The sequence below is a fragment of the Camelus dromedarius genome, chromosome 19 (genome assembly GCF_036321535.1).
Source record: "Camelus dromedarius isolate mCamDro1 chromosome 19, mCamDro1.pat, whole genome shotgun sequence".
Lineage (NCBI taxonomy): Eukaryota > Metazoa > Chordata > Mammalia > Artiodactyla > Camelidae > Camelus > Camelus dromedarius.
In genome coordinates, this window is record NC_087454.1 from 21572821 (window position 1) to 21578696 (window position 5876).

The window sequence follows — 5876 nt, forward strand, 5'->3', positions numbered from 1 at the left end:
TCTCCCCACTGGAGGCTTGTATGGAATGTATTGTGGTTCAGAAGTGAGGCTTTGGGGTCTGACAGACCTGGGTTGGAATGTGGGCTCTCTCATTCATTCATTCATTCATTCATTCATCTAGGACAGTGTATAGAATTTGTGGGGGCCCAATGAAAAATGAAAAAGTGAAGCTCCTTTTTAAGAAGTTACTAAGAATTTCAAGACTGTCACAGCAGAGCATTAAACCAAGTGTGGGGCCCTTCAGATCACACACCCATGAAGCCAACCCTGAGCGACTTCCACTTGATGGATAGACAGATAAGGGCCCTGATCCTGTGGGTTTTACATTTAAGTGGGAAGAGACAGGCAACAACCAAGTAAACACACAATATGATAATCATAATAGTGCTTTGTATGTATTCAGTCATATAATGATTGAACAAGATGATGTCCGATGTCTTGGGAGAAATCAAGTCAGGATTCTGGGTCCACTGTGACTGGGGCAGGGGATGGGGTCTGGGTGGCCTGGAGGGACTTGTGTTTGAGAGAAACCTGAGTCCCAGTGAGGACCAAGAATGACGTCCAGAAAGAAGGGCAATAAAGGCAAAGGCCTTGGAAGAAGCCAACCTTGGAGGGGCTATTTAATCACTCTGAGCTTCAGTTCTTCATCTTAAAATGATAATTATAATGATCAATTTACATGTACTGAATATTAGCTGTGTGCCACCACTGTTGAAAATGCCTTCATATTGACTCATTTAGTCCTCACCATGGCTCTCAGAGAAAAGTACCACTATTGTCCCCATTTTACAGAGGTGGACACCAAGGCACAGAAAGGACAAGGACTTACCAAGTTTACCAGCGAGTAAGTGGCAGAACCTGGACTTAAACCCCAGCTGACTAGCTCCTCTTAGCCCTCCATCAGACTGCCGCTTCAGGCCTCCTTGCAAGTGTCATCATTGCTAACTGTGTGTGTGGGGTGTTTCTGTACCAGGGGTCGAGGTGGAGGATGGGATGCTCTAGGGTCCTCTGTGGCCTTGTTTTACCTACTCACCACCCCCCCATCCCGGCCTGTGGGTGTTTGGAGCCAGAGTCTGGGCTCACTTGGCTTGTCAGTCACCCAGCATCATTCTGGCATTAATAGGAACCGCCTGGAATGTGGCTTGGCAGTGCCACCCCTTGGGGAGTTGATGACCATTTGAACACCCACCTGCTGGCTGTCACTCATTCCACACCAAATGCAGCCTCCCCTGGCTCCTTGGAAAGCCCCAGCAGGGCTGCACCTCCCAATCCATTTAGAATGGGTATTTGGGCTTTGTGGAACACTGCGAGCTCTTTATAGAAACAAGGCACCTCAGGGGGAGGAGAGAGGAGGGAGCAAGCACTGCTTCAGTTTCTCAAGTTATAATGATCCCAGTAATTGAGACACCGAATTGCACATTGAAATCGCTTGAAAGTAAAAATATCTTTTTGCAATGCTGGTGTTAATAATGTAAACATTAAAAACGAATTAAATACTTAACTGTATTGTGGGGCACAATTGCCTGATTTTTCTTCTTTAAACTTATTCAACCAGGGGAAATGATTGGCTGCAAGGCCCAGATATGCTACTGTAAAGAATGGGTCTGGCCTTGCATGGGAGGACTTAGTCATCAAATGCCCCCATATGAAGGTGAACTGGAAGGGTCACGTGGTGGCAGTTTGCTGCCTTTTCCTGGAGGTGAGCTTGTTTTCAAGACACGTGTGTGTTTGAGGTATGCTGGGATAGGCGGGAGTCCTAAATTGCAGCCTCATATATCCAGACCCCCCAGCTCTGTTGAGATAGCTTGTCACCTTCACTCTGCTCTCTAGTCAATGTCACCTCAGAGAGGCCTTCCCTGGTCCCCATCACTTGTAGTCCCCATCACTTGTGATCCACTTTTGCCTCAGAGCACTGGTCACTGTTTGACAGCCAGCCCTGGCGAATGGTAGTCTCTCACCAAATGAATCTGACGAGAAGAGAAGATGTTAGAATAAACCCAGGTCTCCCCACCCACCAGTCCCCACCCTCTCTTTAGAGTCTGAGGAAGAAAGCTGAAGGGCAAATCAGGGGCAGGTAGATGCCTGGATTTCCTTCTTTGATTAGCTCTCAAACTTCCTGTCCCATTTCGGGGCAGCTTGGTGACAGAGAGGAGGCGTTCTGAGCAATGCATAGTGGAAAGGACCCAACATGGGTGCAAGTCAGTCTACCTGGCTGGTGCCCAACTTGGTATCATCCCCGAGCTGCTTTTCTTCCTCGCTCCTCCCTCCCTCCCTTCTAATTCTTGGCACCCACGCTTTCATTTTTGTTCTTTGCCTTTTCTTCTGTTTTATGTTTTTGGCCCCAGAGGATGAAGATTTAAATCAAAAGTCAGAAGTTTAGATCATTTTGAAGAGCTGCTGATGAGTGGGCCTGCCTTGCCGTTTGTTTTATTAGACTGCTTCCTGCCCTTTCCAGCGTGGTCCAAAAGGCTCCTGCAGCTGGCAAGAGTGATGGGGCTGCCAGGGTGCTGCCCAGAGGCCCAGAGCTTCCTGATGACATTGCATTATGGAAAAGCTGTAATAACATTCTGCTTTTTAGCTTCCTCTTCAATCACACAGGGGACACCAGAGGGACAGAGGTGGGGCTGGCTGATTGTCTCCTAGGCTGCCCTTGTCCCTCGTCCCTAGTGGGGAGGGCAGGAACAGGTTACTCTTCCACATCACCTGTCTTGAGGACCAAGTTAGGGTTCCTGTGGGACAGATAAGGAAACTGAGGAAAGGGAGATGCTAAACAAATCTGCCAGCATTCTGGGGACGCTCATGAGGACATGGCTTGGGGCGGCATCTGGATCAGAACCCTCAGCTCTGACACTGCTAGTCCCCTGCCGACCCCTCATGCCCGGCAGATTCTCTTTATGTCTCTGTTTCTCCTCCTTAAGTCAGGTATCAATTTGTTGGGAGGATTACAGAGAAAAAGGTTGCAGTGGAGACTGGTTAGGTTCTCATTAAGCCCATTTCCTCTTCCTACAAACACAATTAAACTACATCTCATGCCCCCCACCCCCAGCATCTGTGTAGGGCCCCAGGACTGGCTCTTTCCCAGTCCCTTCTCCATCCTGTCCAACCTTTAGGCCTGCGGTGGAAGATGGTGATGTCACAGATGGAAGAAGCCTGGTTCCCTGGATGACGGTGTGGGGCAGAGACACTCTGTCAACCAAAAGGGATTGAAATATTAAGCTCTAGATGTTTGGGGATGGTTTGCAAACAGTTAGCCTACCCTGACTAGTACCTGGATGTTTCTCAGTTCAAAAAAGAAGAGAGCTCCCCAGTCTGGGTAAGGGAGGCCAGACAGAGGCTCTTACAATGTCTCAGGCAAGGGTGAGCAGCAGAGGTGGAAGGTTCAGAGGTCCTTTCTAGTTCTCATGTTCTGGGGTTTCTCCATTTCCATCTTAATCTTCCTCTGTGCCCCTGTACATCATCCTGTGGCCAATACAGACTGCTTGCTGTTCTCTGAGCAGAATGCCTGCTTGTCTGTCCTTTCCCTGGAACACCTGCCCCTTCTTTATCACCTTTCAGACTTGCCTCCTTTTCTAGGCACAGCTCAGACATCACCTCCATGATCACCCCGCGTGCCATGGCTCTGAGTCCTCACTGCCTCTGCTTTCCTGAATAGTGCCCTGCACAGCTCAGCAAATGGCCCCCAGTCCCTGCTGAAGCACCTGTGATATTTTCACATGAGGGTCTTCACTCTCACATCAAGTCAAAATGTTCCTAAGGATAACGTCACCATCCTCACACTTCCTGGCTTCCTACACAAGCCCTGGCGCTGTGCTGTATGCACTGGGCACTTGGAAAATATCTGTTGGATGGATGAATGGAAGGGAGGAAGGGAGGAAGGGAGGAAGGGAGGAAGGGAGGAAGGGAGGGAGGGAGGAAGGAAAGAAGGAAGGAAGGAAGGAAGGAAGGAAGGAAGGAAGGAAGGAAAGAAGGAAAGAAGGAAGGAAGGAAGGAAGGAAGGAAGGAAGGAAGGAAGGAAGGATGAAATCACAAACAAATGAATGAGCCACTTGGCCAGATTTCCAAGGGTCTCCACCCTCTGGGCTCACTCCATTTCTCTTCTCTTCATTTCTGCTCCCAGCCACAAAAACCCAACTCTGAATGGGTTGGTCTGTCCACAGACTCATGAGCCTGCTTGACTTTTCCCTCCCTCCACTCCCCACCCGCCACCAATGCCCTAGCCCCTTTCCACTACTGTCACCCTTTGGGGCCCAGATGAAGTCTCACCTCCTCCAACTGTTTCCAGTATGACTCTGCTCTCAGCTAACACATCCAACTTTGTTATAGGATCGATTGTCTGCAGATTGTCACATAGATTAATCCACTGTATCACTAGGTACTGTCCTGCATGGTTTGCTGTCAGTTCATTTGTGTTATTCTTACTTCCTCAACTAGAATCTAAGCTCCCAAGAGCTAGATCTTCCGTAGCACTTAGCAGAGAGATCAGCTGCGCAGGACAGGGATACACTTGCCGATTGCTGGATATCTAGGGCTCCCTCGCCCCTTTGGCCATCTTTAATTTAACTCAGTTTGGAGAGCAAAAACATACACACCCGTCACCTTCTCTTCTCTCCATACCTTTCTGTTCTTATCCTTTTGCCCAAATTGGCAATAACTGAGTGCTAAATCGGCAAAGCCTTGCATGAACAGTCCAAACCACAGTTACCTCTCTGAGTCCAGAAGTAGAGTAAGAACAGCCTAAAACACGAGCCAACTTTGTCCCTTGCAACAGACTGCACTTCCATTGATGACACCTTCAAGACAAGGTGGGAATCATTCTGGCTGGGCCTTGGGTGCTTTGCAGAGGAGGAAGAAGCCCTCCTGCGAAGGGCACTAGGGGATAAAGGAGTAGCCAAGAGGTGGGGCACCAGGTGGGCAGGAAGAAGGAGCCAGCCTCGGAGAGCAGTTGTGACATAGTCAGTGACGCGGGTGGCCGGTTCTGAGAGACTTAGATTCCAGCTGACATTCCCACCTTGTCCTTAGCAGGTCCTGCAGCACCCAAGGCTGAGAATGGGGACAGGAACCCGCAGCTAAGCTGGAGAGCTTTGGATTTGGTTGATGTGGTACCAGGTTCTCAAGCAAGGAAGTGGCCCAGAAAAAGCAGTATTTATGGCTCCATTTTGTCATTAGCAAACATTTCATTTTTGGCTGACTTCCTTTTGCCGTTACGCTTTGACTCAATTCTCCCACCACGGACTCAGAGCATACATACCAATCACATCTTTACCTCGGCCAAACTTAATTAGGCAAGTTAACTTGCTTTGAAATACATATTACATATCCTAAAATTAAACAAACTTAAAAAAAAGTTATCTAGGGGGGAGGTATAGCTCAAGTGGTAGCGTGCATGCTTCGCATGCATGAGGTCCTGAGTTCAGTTCCCAGTACCTCCATTAAAATAAATAAGGAAGTAAATAAACCTAATTATCTCCCCTCCCAGAAAAATAAATTTTGAAAAAAAATTAAAAAAAATTTATCCAGGCCACTCTTTCCTCCTATTGGTGTGGATTTTGCAAAGTTGATTTTAATTAGTCATGAGAATACAGAAATTACTTCTCTTTGCATCGTGTAAGCTTCACATGAAAGGACCACTTGCTTCTTAGATCTGGGCCTGCCTTGTGATACATGCAGACATTTTATTAGCCACCATTTCCCACCCGGGTTCCTCAAAGGATTGCAGGAAATTGGTGAACTTTTCTTGCTGTATATACTCTGGCCACCCATGAACTAGAACTACCATACAGTGTGATGATCAGAATAAACAAACAGAAAGAGTAATAAGGCACACCAAATAATCACTGGTGACCTCAGCAACTTTGTTAACAAATTTATTTCCCTAA